The sequence below is a fragment of the Elgaria multicarinata genome, chromosome 4 (genome assembly GCF_023053635.1).
Source record: "Elgaria multicarinata webbii isolate HBS135686 ecotype San Diego chromosome 4, rElgMul1.1.pri, whole genome shotgun sequence".
Classification (NCBI taxonomy): Eukaryota; Metazoa; Chordata; class Lepidosauria; order Squamata; family Anguidae; genus Elgaria; species Elgaria multicarinata.
Genome location: NC_086174.1, coordinates 90,218,041 through 90,237,151, shown reverse-complemented (window position 1 = coordinate 90,237,151; position 19,111 = coordinate 90,218,041).

Genomic DNA, 19,111 nt, shown 5'->3' with positions numbered 1-19,111 from the left:
CTTTGCTATGCAGGGCTTTCACCTTCCCTGTAGCAAGACTAAGCTAGGATATAGGCTGACAGAGTTCAGTGTACAATGCTGGTTCCATGTTTTAGTGGTCACAGCTTTATAGGCAGAATAAGCATGGGATGGATCCAAAATTGGGAAGCAGGGTTGGTCTCCCTGCTCCGCACAGTGGAACCCCCTTAAGGGATTTCAAGAGGTGTGGCTTCAGTACCCACCCCACCATGGGGTGCTGTTTAGCTGACAGAGGTGTCCAGGGGGTAGAGCTCACAGTAGTCCTTTGCACCATGAGCCCAACACCTGAGCTCCCAACTGTGCTCCCAGTACATGGGCCAGTTGGTGGTTTTTGATAGCAGGGAACCTCGCCAGTGGCTTATTAACTCATATCATAGTCTTTGTGTATTTGTGAATCCTCCTCACCTTTCCTCCCCACATCATTCTAGGCACAGCCAATACAAACCTGCACACACCCATGATGGCTAGAAAGCTTAGATAAACCTAAGAATCTAACTGCATGGAATGGGGTGGTTCATTCTGATTATCCTATATTTCAAGTAAGATTATACATACAAAACAACATACAATAATGACAATGATAATGATGATAATAAATTTTTATCCACCTGGAAAGAACTGCACTGCACTTGTAGATGTACCAAAAAGAAAGAGGCCTTGCACATCTGTGAAAACACTTTTTCTAAGGCTGTTTTCTTATTCTGGCTCAAACCAGTTTTAAATTATCTGAAGAACTCACAGAAATCTTGCTTTTGCTATTTTGTTGTCACACTTCCAGCACTCGTTATTAAAGATGACATTGTGAATCAAAAGCAATGCCTGGCTTACCCTTTTGGCACATTTATCCCTGCAGGTCATTATTGTGTGTGTGGGTAGAAAGTGCTCTCATACTTCGAAGCTATTTTCAGACTGTAGTTGGTGGGATGACCAGTTGAGCTATAAACAGCCCATGCTTGATTGAAGATTTATGCTTTATGAGGTTTTGAACATTTTTATTCTAAAAATAAAAAAGGACCTGACTGACAAGAGGAGAAGCTTGACTAATAAACTGAAAAGTAAGTTTTATTTTTGAGCCTATATATAATTTCTACAGTACTCACCAAGTTCTATCTCTGAAGGGACTACATAATATAAACCTTCATACTCACCAGCATATGTAAGCTGAAAATAGGGACACTTATTTTTCTTGAAGCAAAACAGAACCTTACTCACAGGCCACTACAGCAATGCAGGAGCTTGTTCCAAATGGTTTCTTCCAATGTTGCCATGGTAACATTTGAAAACACATGAGTGAAACCAGTCATAACTGTCTTCCTACCCAATCATCATCACTCATATCTTTTCACATTGGAAAAATGAAGAAATTCATGGGATTCCTGGTTCTTCAACATGATTGTTATGGACTACATTACATGGGAGGAGAGGGACAAGCATGTGCTTTGAATCGAATACTTCCCCTCCCTTCACTTCTATTGAGACAGTGCCATCTAGTGGCAAAAAATCTCCCTTTTCCCCAGATATTACCACATTGAGCGGTTCTTTTCATTGCAAAATTTCCAGATACTGCAGGAGATGTCCTGGTCATTGACAACGTGATGAAAACTTCCATGAGTGGCCAATCACAAGTGCACAGTAAATTGCTCATTTAGAGAAACCCTTGGTGGCTTGCATTGTCAGGGCCAGTATCCATTGGGGATTTCATGCTTCATATAGAAACTGGAAATGAGTAGGAAATGCTCATTTCCAGAACAGGTCAGGTCAGCAGAGCTCACATAATGGAGCTCCACTGACTTGTTCTGATCCAGAAACCAGTATTTCTGGTTGTTTTGAAATTTGCTTTATGAAGCACAAAATTCCTGTTGCACAAGTAGTGGGTTCTCCTCTTACAACTGAATCAGCTTTGTTGGATACTACCCAACATTGTAAAATTTGGAAACCTGAACTTCCAAACCTACCTTTCCCAGCCACCTTTCCTACACACATAGGGTTGGATCCAGAATTATTATTATTATTATTATTATTATTATTATTATTATTATTATTATTAATTCTTATCCGCCTCTCCCTTTGGATCGAGGTGGGGAACAACATTAGTACAACAAATCAACACATCTTAAAAATTCTTGGTTTCACATTCATCTGGGTAGAACTGCTGAAAAAGGCTAGTCTTTTAAGCTGTCTTAAATTCATAGAGAGAGTTAAATTAATGAATCTCCTCCGGCAGACCATTCCACAGTCTGGAGGTGACAGAAGAAAAGGTCCTCTGGGTAACAGTTGTCAGCCTAGTTTTGGCTAACTGAAGTAAGTTCTCCCCAGAGGAGCTGAGTGTGCGGGGCAGACTGTACGGGAGAAGGTGATCCCGCAAGTAACCCGGACCCAAACCATATAGGGTTTTAAAGGTAGTGACCAAAACTGTGTACTTCGCTCGGAAACTAATTGGCAGCCAGTGAAGTGATTTTAATGTTGGTGTAATATGGTCAACCATAGATGTACTGGTGACCAACCTGTCTGCCATATTTTGAACTAACTGAAGTTTCCAAACTACGTACAATGGTAGCCCTATGTAGAGCGAATAGCAGAAGTCGAGCCTTGAGGTTACCAGTGTGTGCGCTACTGTCTTTAGGTCTTCCAACCCTAGAAAAGGGTGCAGCTGGCACAACAGCTGAAACTGATAGCTGGCACTCCTGGCTGTTGCATCTATCTGGGCTGTCATTTGGAGTGCCAGATCAAGGAGCACTCCCAAGCTGCAAACACAGGCTTTCAGGGGGAATGTGTAGCCCCATCCAGAACTGGTTGACATACCTCCAAACCCAGGTCAAAGCCCTTGACAGCAAGCATCTCCATCTTGTCTGGATTCAGCTTCAGTTTGTTTTGCCTCATCCAGCCCATTACCGCCTCCAAGCATTCATTCAGAAGAGACACACTATCCTTAGCTGATGCTGTTATCAAAGGCATAGAGAAATATATTTGGGTGTCATCATCATACTGATAGCACCCTGCCCCATGCCTCCAGATGATCTCTCTCAGCTGTTTCATGTAGATGTTAACCAGCATTGGGGATAGGATGGTGCCTTGTGGTACACCATACAACAGCTCCTTTTTTGAGGAGCAGCTATCCCCAAGCATAACTTTCTGGAATCTACCTGAGAGCTAGGACCAGAACCACTGGAGCACAGTGCCCCTGATTCCCAAACCCCTCAGGTGTTCCAGAAGGATACCTTGGTCAATGGTATCAAAAGCTGCTGAAAGGTCCAAAAGTCCCAGCATGGACACACTCCCCCTGTCAATACTCATGCGGAGATCATCCACTAAAGAAACCATAGTTGTCTCAACTCCATATCCCACTCTGAAGCCAGTTTGAAATGGATCTAGAAAATCTGTATCATCCAAGACTGCTTGGAGTTGGAAGGCAACTGCCCTCTCAATCACCTTGCCCCAAAATGGAAGATTTGGTACTGGTCTGTAACTATTAAGGTCCAGGGGGTCCAGGGAGGGATTTTTTAGAAGAAGACATACCACCGCTTCTTTAAAACATGGTGGAAAACTCCCCTTCCTGAGACATGTATTAATAATACGTTGTAGTTGTAGTCTAGCTGCATCTCCCCCCTGGGCAACCGGCCAAGAAGGACAGGTATCGAGAGGACAAGTTGTCTTCCTTATTCATCTAAGCAGCTTGTCCACATCCTCAGTACTCACCAATTGAAACTGATCCAGTGTAATCCTACTCGTGGAGCTGATGGACACTTCATTGAGATATGGGCCCTCAGAAGAGCTGTAGCACTTGTCGCACAACATGCACAGACTGAAATCTGGCACTGAAATAAGAGTGTACCCAGCACCCAAATGGTGCTATTTTAGGAATAAAACTGACTGTAAGCAAAAGAACCAGGCTTAAATAAATTAATCCACTTGCACAATACACTCCAATATAAGCATAGTACAATACAAAGTTAGCATGTTGTGCATCAGCAACTGTATTCATATTGGAAATGTGTTCTGGGCCGGATCTACACTAGTCTTATTACGTTGCTAGTGTCCCTTTCTAACGTGGTTCTCTGTATTGTTTCTCTGTATCATGGGACACACTAGTGTGACTTATGTTTAGCTGCAACGGAACTTCAGGGCACATTGTTCAATTGTTTCCGTTGTTCTCCCTCTTCTGTGAGAGCTGCTGGGTTTGCTCCGCCCACTGCCTGCCTCATTCCTAGCCAGAAGGGTAATAGTCATAAGCACACACAAACCTCCTCCCAAAACATCTTAATATAAGTCCCAGGGAATTGCCTGAATGTGTAGGAGCCAGCCACTTTGCTGAAGCTAAGCAGGGCTGGGTCTGGTCAGAGTTTAGATGGGAGACCAAATTGATAAGTTTTAGCAGCAGCCCCATTTAAGCCCCGCTGGTCATGAGTTTTGGACTTTGGACCCTTGTTAATTTTCCTGCAGGGGGCTACAGCGATCCTTTGAGCGCTCCTCAGCTCCTTTGCAAAGAAGGGGGAAATGTTAAAAAAAAAGTCATAAAAAAGTCAACCGATGACCCAATTTGATTCACATTTGGTATTTGAATTACTGTGCCAATTTTGGTGTCTTTATCTATAAAGCTTACGCTAAAATCCTGCTTCTGCGCCCACAGCAGCGGCTGGGGCGAATCTTTTGCAAAAGGAGCACAATTAAGGCAGGATGCATGGGACTACTTCACAATCAAAGCAGATTCTAAGGTGGAAAACTTCTGAGTCCTTTGCATGCAATTGTCAGTGATTGCACAGTGTTAACGCTGGTGTGATTTATCTGCTGTAGCAGATAAGATAGCAAACGGGGCGAAGGAAGGAGAACAGGAAGTGGGCGGAGCAAACCCAGCAGCTCTGAGAAAGGGAGAGGAAAATTACCGGTAGGACGAGGCACATGAATCTGTAGCTGTGCTGGAACTAAGAAATAGAACCTGTAAGTACAACTCATTTACAACGTTGGAGACCCAGGGTCACGTGACACTGTGCGTCACAGTAACCCATTCAAAACGTTAGAATAACATCAGTGTAGATTCCCACCTGGTTACCATGATATTCTTCCATGAAGTCCAACAAATTGAGAGCAGTGCTAAAAAATGTACTCAGTAGTTCCTTAGTCCAATATGAGTAGAGTACCTATTACCAGGGATCAATAGAGAAATCTAATTCCAGTTCATAGCTTTTTAACATGTGGTCATTAATAAGTCACTCCATCCTGTGTCATCATTTCAGTAACAAGCTGCTGCTGCTGCTGCTGCATTATTATTATTATTATTATTATTATTATTATTATTATTATTTATTTATTTATTTATTTATATAGCACCATCAATGTACATGGTGCTGTACAGAGTAAAACAGTAAATAGCAAGACTCTGCCGCATAGGCTTACAATCTAATAAAATCCTAGTAAAACAATAAGGAGGGGAAGAGAATGCAAACAGGCACAGGGTAGGGTAAGCAGGCACAGGGTAGGGTAAAACTAACAGTATAAAGTCTGCACAACATCAAGTTTTAAAAGCTTTAGGAAAAAGAAAAGTTTTTAGTTGAGCTTTAAAAGCTGCGATTGAACTTGTAGTTCTCAAATGTTCTGCTGCTGCTGCTGCTGCTGCTGCTGCTGCTTCTGCTTCTTCTTCTTCTTCTTCTTCTTCTTCTTCTTCTTCTTCTTCTTCTTCTTCTTCTTCTTCTTCTTCTTCTTCTTCTTCTCCTTCTTCTTCCCACATTCTGACTTTAACAAAATATACTTACACTGTTACAACTTATGAAATGTTTGTGGCATTGTCTTTTCTTTCTTTCTTTTTTTAAAAAGTCTTCTTTCTTTTTACAGGTCAAAGCTCCTCCTTTGCAACAGAGCCAGATTTTCCATCCACTTGGAGGTCTGTTACATGTAAAAAACAAACAAACAAATCCTCAGATGCCCCTGCTGTCATAGATTAAGCCGGTAGCAACCTGGGAGAGGGCTTTTTCAGTTGCTGTAACCCATTTATGGAATGCTCTCCTTGGATATATTTGTCTAACACCTACATTTGTGTGTTTTTGACAGCATGCAAAAGATCGTCCCCCCCCCCACCCTTTCATTGCCATTAGCTGCTCTACTTTTACAGTACATCATCATTTTATTGTGGATTGGTTTTCCCCCAACAACTCTCAGTACCTTTTGTGTATTTTGTGTGTGTGTTTGTTGAGCTGGACTTGGTGAAAATAGAAATTGGTGCAAATTCTGATGGAAATTCGCACAAATTTGAATAATTTGCATAAACCCCGACAGAAGTTTTGGAAATTACACAGATTTAAGCCATGATTTGTGCAAATAAAAACACAGAGAAAGAAAATCGATGAACTCGCCTGACCGAGGAGGGCTGTGCAGTGGAAAATGGAATGAAGTTTAGGTGTGTGGGGTGGTGGTGGTGGGGGTTTCAAACCAAGGAAGAATCATCTAGCCCCAATTACCAAATGGATTCATCCAACATCCCTACTCAGAGGTGCATCTAATGAAAACAGAACAAAGGGGATTTGGACAGACAAAAATGTTCTCTGCCATTTTTCTAGACCTGCAAGGCTCTTGCCAGCAGGACTTTGGATGGATCGAGAGCCTCGAGATTAAAGCCATCTAACAAGCATTGGTATATGATGTTCAATAATATTTTTTTGCCTTGTTCAAAACAAAAGATGAAATCTTTTGTAGTCTGCAAGAGGTACATTCAATTAAGTAGTCTCCATGACAATCAGACTACTTAAGCACCATGATCCGTTGGTCTTTGAATCTGCATCTTACCGTATAGTATGGCACTAAGAAATACTACTTGAATTATTTCTGTTGTTGAACGCAGTAAGTCCTTTTTAGGCAGGCCACATTTACAACTGATTATCATATAATAGGCCATGCTGGATCATCCTGAGCAGACCTGGGTAAATATATCATTGCGAGTAAGTTTTCCTATTAATGAATGAAATTCCAGCACTTTTCCTATTAATGAATAATCCACAAATGTATTTGCTGAAGAACTTCTATGAATAATTTTAGTCTCTTGTGCAATTTAAAGCTCTCAGACTGTGAGCATTTGGCCTTCGGGGATGTTTGTATATGTCACAAATTTTTCCACGTATATTTTTTCTCCTTGCCTGAGCAAATTTGAAATTCATTTTCTACAAGCATCTCACAGCAGTTGCTTAAAATTCTGTCATCGATTCATGAAAGCCATAGAAATATATCCAGAGAAATGGCAAACAGAGGAATATGTGGTGAAATAATAAGTGAAACTCTGGCTTGGAGGGCTTGTAATTATGGCAACCAATGAACTCAAATACATCATAGAAATATAGTCCAATGGTGCAATCCTATGCATGTCATACAACTCCCAGTCTAAATATGCATAGGAGTTATAGGCTCTTTTTTCCTGTCCAAACATGCATAGGATTACACCCTAGGAGAACCACCTTCACAAAATGCCTATTTTGGTATTCTCTAGGTTAGGTACCAGCAGTACTTATCTCAGTTTGACTGTATCTCATATGTACCTGCCCAGACCCTAAGAGCATCTTCAGGTGGTCCTTCTCCATGAGCTCCTGCCAAAGGAAGTGAGGCAGGTGGCTACCAGAAGGAGGGCCTTCTCTCTTGTGGCACCCTGGCTCTGGCATGAGCTCTCTAGAGAGGTTCAGCAGGCACCTACATTATATTCTTTTCAGTGCCAGTGGAAATGCTTTTTATTTTCCCAGTATTTTAACAGTTCACCATCTTAGTCTTTTAACTTTGCTGTTTTAAATCTGTATTTTAAAACTGTATAAATCTCTGCATTGCTGCTCAGTTTTATCCTGGTTGTGCTTTTATGTTGTACTTTTATATTGTGTTTTTATATTGTGGTTTGTCTTATACCTTAAATTATACTTGATGGTTTTAATTTTTGTGAACCGGCCAGAGAGTGTCAGCTATTGGGTGGTATAGAAATGCAATAAATAAATGAAATAATATCTCCCTATACTTCGCCAGTCATTCTGAATGGGACCTTTCTCCTTTCTCCTGTCTTGTGATTCCCTCTTTCCCTGATGAATCTAGGGGGGTGGCTATATGTAGGGAAAGCTCCAGTGTGGCTCTGCAGTATTGCTGTGTCACTTATATGATGCAGCAGCCACTGTGGAGCCATCCTGGGCCTCCAGAGCGAGGGAAGGATGGCGCATCTGCCATCTATTGCTGCTCCAGAGCAAGGCAGAGGTGTGGCCAGGTGGATGGCGACCCCTGATTGGTTGCTGTCTGCCCAGGCTGGGGGAGGAGGTGAGCCGGTAAGCCAAACGGCTGCCAGAACATTCCTGCACTGCCTCCAATGTGGGGAGAAAAGTCTCCCTTTTCCTCTGAGGGGGGAAGTTCTCCGTTCCGTTGGCTTCAATCTCCTTGAGGGAACAGAGAAAAAGCCAGGGAGGGATAGGTGGTGGTAGTGGCAGTGGTGGCTCCCTCTCCCCCGATGATTCATATAAACCCCACATTTGCTCCTTGGCAGGGGGATAACGTGGCACAACCCCACAGGAGTGAAACCGTGGGGCTTTCGGGGCTCACTGTGCCAGGAGTGACGCTTGCTCCTGTGCACCCAGGAGCAGTCTGAAGGTCAGACACTGGTTTAAAGGCAGACATATTCATTTCAAAATATCTCCAACATAGTAGATTAGAGACGGGTGAGAAAATTACTCTATCAAGGGTTTTCCACAGATTGACCCAATCTGTACCTCCCAGGACTGAATATGGAAATGTACAAAATTTTGCTGTTGGTAGTCCATACATTTTCAGGCTTGCGATCCATTCTGCAACAGAATGAAATGTGATTGGCAACATGCCTACAGATGAAAAATGCAGGTAAAACATTGCCGATATTTCACTTTACTCAATGGAGACATGTGTCCATTGACATGTCAATTTGAAAAATATGTACAAAAATACATATTTTTTATTATTATTATTTTTAAATCTGCTTTGAAGTGGTACATAATGGGCATGAAGGTACGAAAAGGAAGAAGTCCATGGAAATGGGATTGACAGATCTTCCCATATGGAAGAATGCATTTTGCTACAAGTAGAGAAGAGACAAGGGGCTCATCTACACCAAGCAGGATATTCCACAATGAAAGCAGTATATAAAAGGCAGGAGCCACACCAAGCAGGATAGAGTGGTATGAAAGTGGTATATGGTAGGGATGTGCTCCGCTCCGATTAGGAGCGTAGAAGCAGTAGCGGATTGGCCTGCTCCGCCTTACCCAGAGGCGGAGTAGGAGCGGACCGCGGACCCCCTAGAAGCAAGGCGAAGAGAAGCGACCATTTTTCGGAGCTCCGAGTTCAGTCGGAGCGCTCCGGTCGCCATCTTGAAAACATTTCGCCATAGGATTGCATTGCGGCAAATAATCGCGCATAACTACGTTGTTTTTGAAGCTATCGTTCTGGAAATTCTTGTGCACAGAGAGTCGTGGATGGGGGTCATTTTGAGACCACTCTCACCTCTCTGCGTGCTGTGGTTCACGTGCAATATTTTTTTAAAAATCGGGTCAACCGCGGGGCTCAAACTGCGTTTCGGCTTTTCGCCCATAGGATTGCATTGAGGGAAAGAATCGGGGATAACTGGGGGGGGGTTTAAGCTATCGTTCTGAAAATTCTTGTGCACAGAGAGTCGTGGATGGGGGTCATTTTGAGACCACTCTCAACTTTCTGCGTGCTGTGGTTCACGTGCAATATTTTTTTAAAAATCGGGTCAACCGCAGGGCTCAAACGGCGTTTCGGCTTTTCGCCCATAGGATTGCATTGAGGGAAAGAATCGGGGATAACTGGGGGGGGGGTTTAAGCTATCGTTCTGAAAATTCTTGTGCACAGAGAGTCGTGGATGGGGGTCATTTTGAGACCACTCTCAACTTTCTGCGTGCTGTGGTTCACGTGCAATATTTTTTTAAAAATCGGGGTTTGGGTTTTTTTTTTTTATTATTATTATTATTTTGGAAGCGATGACAGGCACATTCAACTCCCAATCCTGATGAGAATTCATCTCCTCAGAAAGCATCCTCCTCCAATCCCAGCGTTGGAGGGGGGACTAAGGCAGACCCACCCTGAGAACTTTCTGTTTTGTGTCTCTTTGTGGGTTGGCGTTCGTGGAGGGAACACTTACTTAGCTAGTGCTCCTGCTTTGGAGATAGATTAATTTAATATAGGTTTAGTTTGGCGCGTGTGTGTGTTTGTTTGCTTCTTTCTGACTTGTAGCTTAGTTTGCCCTGTGTTTTCCCCTTACTTTGATTTAATATAAACTTTATTTTTGAATTTTGGAGTGTGTGGTTGGGTTGGTTGCCCCCCCCTTCCCTGTATTAAAGCCTGACTGTTCTGCTTTTGTGAAAGCTTTCTTTTGAAAGCATACACACACTTTTTGTCCCATTTCCCTACATTTATATTCTTAAACATATTTTATTATATTCTTTCACATAGTCCATTAGTATATATTCTCATACATATTATATTAGTATTCATATTTTGTTCTTCTTATAGTAGTGGTTGGTTCTTTTTCCCCCTCCCCTCTCTTAAATCCTGATTGTGTTTCCTTCTATCTTCTATATACCAAATATACCAAAAAAATTGGATTCTCTTTTTCTTCTCTGTGTAACTTCGACGGAGTGGGCTGCTTTTGTCAAGTTCAACAGGCAGCCACAGATTGAGCATTTTGGGGAAAGCATACGCACACCATTTCCCTATTCTTAAACATATTATTATTATATTCTTTGACATAGTCTTAGTAGTCTATTAGTATACATTCTCATACATATTAGTAGTAGTATTCATATTTTGTTCTTCTTATAGTAGTGGTTGTCCCATTTCTTGTCCCATTTCCCTACATTTATTAGTAATATTCTAAAACATATTATTATATTCTTGTAGATATTCTTAGTAGTATATTCTCATACATATTAGTAGTAGTATATTTTATTGTTCTTGTCCCATTTCCCTACATTTAAACATATTATATTCTTCTTATACATATTCTTAGTAGTACCTTATACATAGTATTAGTAGTATTAATATTTTGTTAGTCATCATGAAAAGAGAAAGCAGGCGTGCTGAAAGCAGCAAGGCTCAGTCTGCCAGCAGGGCTTCCTCTCCTCCTGTGAAACTCAAACGGGCAACTCCTTGGCTGACTGCTCCAAAACAGAAGCAGGACAAGCAGCAGGCAGAGCCACTCTCTTCTGCAACTTGTGCCCGGCGTTCTCTTTTTGAGGGTGGGAATGGGAAAAGTGCCCGTTTGCAAGAGGCACGTGGCAGCAGTGCCATTAGAGGAGGAGGAGTATCCCCAACTCCTTCATTCTCCTTTCAGCCCACGAGCCCGCTGATGGACCTAGACGAGGTCCTCAGCACAGTGGAGGGGGGGGAGGAGGAGGAGGCGGTGGGCCTCCAGGATGTGGGGGCTGAGGAGGAGCAGCAGCAGGCCGAGGCTCTCTCCCCAGTCTCATCCCACACCCCTGTTTCTGTGGCAACACCAGAGAGCTCAGGCGGGCAATTGGTGGTGTCACCACAGAAACGAAAGACAAGCATCGTGTGGGACCACTTTGAGTTGGGAGCGGATCCCCGCTTTGCTGTCTGTCGCCACTGCAAACTCAGCCTAAGCAGGGGTTCATCGACAGGGCATTATGGAACCAGCAGCATGAAGATGCATCTTCATAGGCAGCACCAGGCGATCTTGCTGGGGAAAGAGGCGGGCAAGGCGACTGGTTCCAGGGGAAAGCCGAAGGCTGCTGCTGGCACTGCCACTCTAAGCTCTCCATCTCCCATCCCCACAAGGGTTAGGCAGGCAACCCTGCAGGACATGGGGTGGGGGAAGTATTGACCCACAAGATGGCGTTTTCCAATGCCCACCCAGGGTGCTACTGTGTTGGGGCATCTGCCGGGACTGACTCCTCCCCAATACTAGATCTATGACATGTCACTCTGCCTGCCCCTCTGCTAGCCTGTCCTCCTCGGTGACCGACTCGCTGGGATGGTTTGCGTTTGCAATGCGTGACTAACTGCAATGCTGGCTTAGAAACCAGCCATCACTTCCTTGTGCCCCCAGAAATGCCCGCAGCCTGCCTGCCTGCCTGCCCGCCTCCCCCGGGGTGCTGCTGTGGTGGGGCATCTGCCAGGACTGACTCCTCGCCTACTCTGCCTGCCTCTCTGCCCGCCTGGTGCCTGGTTTGCTCCCAATCGTCCTCCTCTGTGCCCCTCAAGGCGTAACTGCTGGCTTAGAAAGAAACAACCAGCCATCTTTGCCTCACTTTGCGCCCACTTATGGGTTGGTTTGCTATGCGTTAGTGCTCAAGCCATCCTTGCGGCACTACAATGCATGCTGCCTGCCTGCTTTCCATTGATGGTGCTATATAAATAAATAATAATAATAATAATAATTCTCCCCTTCCCGCCTTGCAGCGATGGTGTATGTGTCTTGCTTTGACTCAGGGGAGAAGTCCTTCCTGCGCTCACTTAGACTTTATCAAATTCAATAATCCCTTTTTCAAATGTGCCAGAAGATTTAGGGTTATCTCGTGGCATGTTGGGATTGCCTTGGAACTGGCCCCATTGAGCTGTCTGCAATTGCAACTTTAAATCCCTGACATACTGGAGTGTTCAAATTTCAAAAGTTCCCCTAACATCAGGGGATGATGGGATTGCCTTGAAACTTGGTGTCCATGGGGACACATGGGTAAGCTGTCATGGGACCAAAGGATAGGTTTCTAACGTGCAAATTGACGTAGTTGTAGAATGGGACTTGATTTGGGGTGAGTTAAAAAGTTTAAGCCGCGCCAAAAATCAGGGGATGATGGGATTTGCTTGCAACTTGGCGTGCATGTGGACACATGGATAAGCTCTCCTGGTGCCGAGTTTGAGGTTTCTAACATGCAAATTGACGGAGCTATCCCAAGGGGTGTGAATGGGGTGCCCGATTTTCATAAATTCCCCAAAAATCAGGGGATGATGGGATTGCCTTGAAACTTGGCGTGCATGTGGACACGTGGATAAGCTATCATGGTGCTGAGTTTGAGGTTTCTAACGTGCAAATTGACGTAGTTGTAGAATGGGACAATTTGGGGTGAGTTAAGCCATGCCAAAAATCAGGGGATGATGGGATTTGCTTGCAACTTGGCGTGCATGTGGACACATGGATAAGCTCTCCTGGTGCCGAGTTTGAGGTTTCTAACATGCAAATTGACGGAGCTATCCCAAGGGGTGTGAATGGGGTGCCCGATTTTCATAAATTCCCCAAAAATCAGGGGATGATGGGATTGCCTTGAAACTTGGCGTGCATGTGGACACGTGGATAAGCTATCATGGTGCTGAGTTTGAGGTTTCTAACGTGCAAATTGACGGAGCTATCTAAAGGGGTGTGAATTAGGGTTATGGGAGGTGCGTTAGAGGGTAGAGCCGCGCCAAAAATCAGGGGATGATGGGATTTGCTTGCAACTTGGCGTGCATGTGGACACATGGATAAGCTGCCCTGGTGCCGAGTTTGAGGTTTGTAACATGCAAATTGACGGAGCTATCCCAAGGGGTGTGAATGGGGTGCCCGATTTTCAAAAATTCGCCAAAAATCAGGGGATGATGGGATTGCCTTGAAACTTGGCGTGTGTGTGTATACGCCCATGAGGTGTCATGGTGCCAAACGTGAGGTTTCTAACTTCAACGGAAAAAAAGTTGTTTACTTTTTTAGCTTTCAATGCAAGCCTATGGGGGGGCAAAAACGGAGCTCCGGATCCGATCCGGAGCTCCGAGCGGAGCGGAGCGGAAGTGGGCGGAGCGGGGGCGGGGCGGAGCGACCCGCTCCGAAAAATGGCGGATCTGCAAGTGAAGCGGAGCGGGGGGTCCGTGCACACCCCTAGTATATGGTATGTGTCAAATGGCCCCAATAGTGGTCAGTACACTTCCATACCTCTACAAAGCAGTAGTGTGGCTCATGCCTTTTATATATCGCTTTCATAGTGGAATATCCTGCTTGGTGTAGATGTGCCCAAGGTACCCAATGCCAAAGGTAGTGACCTCATATATATAATTTGAATAAGCATGAAATGCTATATGGCAGCAGATAAAAAATAAACTGATTTCACTTTTAAGGATTCAATTTATCTTTCTGTTTATTCCCCAACTATGTATCTATGCTCTTGGAGTAAAGGATTGCCCTATATGAGGTTGCATTTTCCCAAAGCAGTAGGTTCATAGTTTGCAGATCTCACTAGACCTGACATTGCTCCTGAAAGCTCAAGATGGTGGACTTGGCCAAAGCTGCATGTATCCTTGGAAGAAAATCCCACTATATTCAGTTGTGCTGACTCCCAGGTAAATGTGCATAGAAGTGCATCATTGATCACCTCCTACAAAGTCCATTAATTTGCATTAGTAAATAGAAGTTCTGATATATCCATAATGATGCTTTTTGCTCATATTTCGGCTAGATGCCAGCTTCAAGAGTTATTCTGTTGTGTGTTGTATTGCTGATACCTTTGCCAGATTTCTTTTTCACTCTTCATCTTTGCACTTCTTTTCCAAATTGAAAGCTACTGGAGAATACACACACACACACACACACACACACACACACACTTTATAAAGGCTCTGTTGGTCTTCAGGAAACCCCTAAAGACTTTGCAAAGCAGGGTATGCATTTTTGCATCTGGTTGTTATATTATTTGTTCAGATAGACTTCTAGCCTGCTTTTTAGTGTAATCACAAAGTGTAATCACAAAGATTACCAGATATTGTAAAATAAAGAAGAATCAAGCCATAAAACTATAAAGGTTTAACACAAAAATCATTAAGATAACAAATTAGATAGCAGCAGCAAATAAAACCTTAGTTAAAAGCACAGTTCACTAACCTAAACCAAATAAATAAACCCGTAAAGGCCTGTAAAGAGGGACCCGTATACATTTCTTACAGAGTATCCAAAGATGTGGGGCCACCACAGAACATGCCCTGTTGCCAGTATTCACCAATTCCACACCTCTCACTTGCTGGCCAGAGAGCAGGACATCCTATGCTGATCTTAAAGCTCAGGCAATAATCTGGTCCAAAACTGTTTAGTCTTTTAAAGGCTAATAAAGTGCCTTACATTGGACCTGGGCATGAATAGGCAGCTATTTAGCACAGAACAGATGTAACATGATCCAAACACGTGGCTCCTACAGTGGCTAGTTCTGCACCAATTGTAGTTTCTGGACCATCTTTAAGGGTATCCCTGTGTAAAGCACTTTACAGTAATCAAGTCTGGATGTAACCAGCCCATTTGTTACTGAGGCAATATCACCTTTCTCCATATAAGTCTGCATACTGGTAAAAAGCACTGCTGGCCACAAAAAATACCTGCATCTCTAGGGTAGGTGTCAAGTCCAGGAGACCTTCCAAGCTGCATATGTGGCTTTTGAAGGGGAGGGCAGCCCCATCCAGAGTTAGTTACTTAACTCCATCCATATATTTAAGTACAAGTTATCTGCTGCTTTAATGTTAAGTGTTATTATTGCTATTTTAAATGTTGGAATTTTAATGTACTGAAATGTATTGATTTGTTTTAATCCACCTTGGGAGGGTGTTCTCTCTAAAAAGTGGGCTAGGAATCCTACTACAATTACTGCTGCTGCTAATACTACTACTACTACTACTAATAATAATAATAATGGCAGGTGTAAGTAACATAAGATGATGGAGATGCAACATCCTTTTAGGGGTGCAATCCTATGCATATTTTGACAGAAAGTCCTACAACTCACAGCATTCTTCAACCAGCGTGGGGACTTTTTTCTGTCTAAATATGCATAAGATTGCACCCTAAATTACTTTAATTAATTTGCATTATATTCCCTATGCTGGATCAAGAGGCAAATTCTGGATTAGCGGGAACTGGAGTTCCCACAGGAGCGGCCTGTGATTTTCACTGGAAAGAGCATGAGTACGGCTCTAGTTCTTCTAGAACGAGTTTGTTCTGTGGTCGAAGGAGCCAATTCTCATCATAATTTTGTGCGCCATCCCAGATTCTGTGGGGCCAGATGTTCCTGCTACTTGCCAGAAATTCTCACTCGGATGTCAGAGTCTATTAAGTCATGTTTGTAAACATGTTAATCGTGTTTTAATGTTTTGGGAATGATCTGGTCCTGGGTTCCTTAGCACCTTTTTCTCTCGCCATAAAGCATGTCGTTTGGAACGTGCATGCCTCTCACTTGCCCCTGTCCACATACCCAAGTCAGTGTGACTGATTTCTCTTTGAGAACAGCTTGAAAGATTGTCCTGGCTAAGGACAGCTTTTCTCGCTGAGTTTTTCTTGCCGTGGAGTGCCAAGGATGTCAAAACGGCAGTCACTGACGCGGTTCGGTTTCCTTGCTTGTCAAACAAGACCACGAGGATTGCAAACTCCTCATAATGGGGAAATAGGGAAAATGCACTACCCTGTTTAACTATGCTCTTAATTACAAATGTTTCAGGTGCCCTGCAGAGTGCTATAAGGGGAAATTGGATGATAAGAAGAGTTGGAAGAATCTGTCAATTTCACTTTCTCCGATATTCACTTTTTTTAAAAAAAAAATCAAGTTCTTTTCATTCTGTTTATTTTTAAAGAAGTGAATAGTGGTAAGTTCTTATTAAACAACAAACCAAACAACATTATCACCCACTTGCACCAGCCAAATTCAATAGGTACAGCTATTCCTAGCACAGATAGGACCATTGTGGACGGATAGGACCTGCAACTTAATTGCTAATGATGAGGAACTTGTCAAAAAGAAAAGACATGAGAAGGGTCATTCAGCCCCATAAAGCCAGGCTTCAAAGCCCTCTGCCTGTATGAACAAATCTGTCAGTTTCTCTTTCTCCCACATTAAATGTTTTAAAATAGCAGGTTCTTTCTGACCTGTTTATGAAGAAATTTGCAAATGTTGGTAAAACAACAAACCAAACCAATTTCTCACCCATCCCTTTTGGAATCTGAGACGCTCTGGGACTAGATCTACACGACTCCTTTATTTATAGTGGTATTGAAGTGCCCTGATAACTGTGGGGGCACAATCTGCATTCCATATACCTCTTTCATCATGTTATATCCTGCTTCTTATTCCATGTCCATAATGATTTGACAAAAGGTGTAGATCTGGCCTGGGAATCAAGTCTCCTTCCCAAGGATCAGATGGAGACCTACTCTATTGAACAGCCATGTCATATGCCTCCACTGAAATCAACACAAGCAGGAAAAAGAACAACTTATATTATCCTCTGCATTTTTAATAGCTGGTTAAGAAAGGTTATATCAGTGCTGTGCTGAAGTCTCACTTGCCCTTTCACAGCCTCTTCATTTCCCTGCGAAAGAGGCTGCCATTTTTTGCCTCTTTCTCAGAGATTTTGAAAATCTGGGAGCAATTTCTCAGTGAGCAGGACTTCAGTGCTTCCCTGACTATGAGGGGGTGGCTGAAAAGGGTGGGGTGATGTGTGTGCTCTTTCTTGTACAGTTATTATCTCCTGTGCTTTGCAGTCTCCCAGATGCTTGTGTTTTTAGGAAAGTTCTCTAGAGGACTTAACCTGGGAGGAACCTACACAGCGTCGTGAAGGTGCTTGCGTGCGCCTCCAGTGCGCCCCGAAACTCATTGTGTAGATCCTGCCCTACCTGGCCAGAAGAGGAGGAGGAGGAGGCAGCGGCGGCGGCCCTGCATCACCCCTCGCGGGGACGGGGCGAAAAGTTTCCGGGCTCAGCGGCTTCACTGGGGAGTCCTTGCCGCCACCGCCCCGCCTTCTTCTGCTGAGCTCTCTGACCCGGGTGGCTCTTTCGCCAGCAGCAGGAGGCCGGCGGGGAGGTGGGCGGTGGCTGCAAGGACTCCCCAGCGAAGCCGCCGAGCCCGGAAACTTTTCGCCCCGTCCCCACGAGGGGCGATGTGGGGCCGCCTCCTCCTCCTCCTCCTCTGCCTCTTCTGGCCAGGTAGGGCAGGATCTACACAATGAGTTTTGGGGCGCACTGGAGGCGCACGTAAGTGCCTTCATGACGCTGTGTAGATCCACCCCAGGATTTCCTCCCTTGGAGCTTTCCTGCGCTACAACCTGAGCCATGTCTATGCGACAATGCAAAGCAGCAGCGATAAGAGTTACATGGGTGAACACAGGCTACCCAGCCCAATCGCAGTGGCGCTTTAAAAAACCAGCTCCGTTCTTGCCAATTTCAAGCTGGAGTGGTCTTGAGAAGGAAAGAAGTCAGCCACTCTGCTCAACTCCCCCCTGTCTTCCCCCACCCCAAAAGAAGAAGGATTAAAATGAACTGCAGTTGCTCTCTGAACAGAAGCCACAATGTGATGCCTATCTTAAAAGTAAACATTATATATCTATATCTATTTAAGGGAGAGGGAGGTGGGGATGCGTGGAGGAGGAAACAGCAGAGTCACTACCTACCACAGAGAAGCAGACTTGCATCAGGGCTACACCCCCGTTCTCAACCCGAACCAAAGCCACCACCGACAGATGAGGAAACAATGTGGTGACATTAGGGCAACTGAAAAAGTCATGGTAAAATGACACCATGAAAAAGTGCAGTTTCGGGGGGGGGGGGAAGAAAAGCCCAATGTGGGTGTGAGTTGGCAGCTGCATCATATAAACAACACATCATATGAACAGCACAGCCATAACAGGGCATACAGGGTGTATAGGCAAAGTGCTTGGAAGCTGAGAGAGGCATTTGGGGGCTGGGGTTGTTATTATTGGAAGTCCTTTTAACAAAAAGAAGAGGAGGAGGAAAAGGAGGAGGAGGAAGATGAACCAGTACTACCAGAAAGGCTGCAAGAACAAAATAAAGATCATTGTCCACCCCACCCCCCAGCTACTTCCTTACAGTAAAATGAGCACAGAAGCTCTGTGCACTGAGAAATTTCTGCCCAACTTTCCACAATTTTGGGATGCAATTTCTTTTCGCCCCTCCTTCCAAAGAATAATAAAACCCAACAGATTGAAAAGACTGGCACAATGCTAGATTATATCCACCACTCATATCTAAAATAGCACTATGTCTCAGGGCAGACACGGGCCTTAGCCAGACCTAAGGATTATCCCAGGCAAATGGAGGGGTCATCCCTGCCTGCTCCCAGGATCCCCT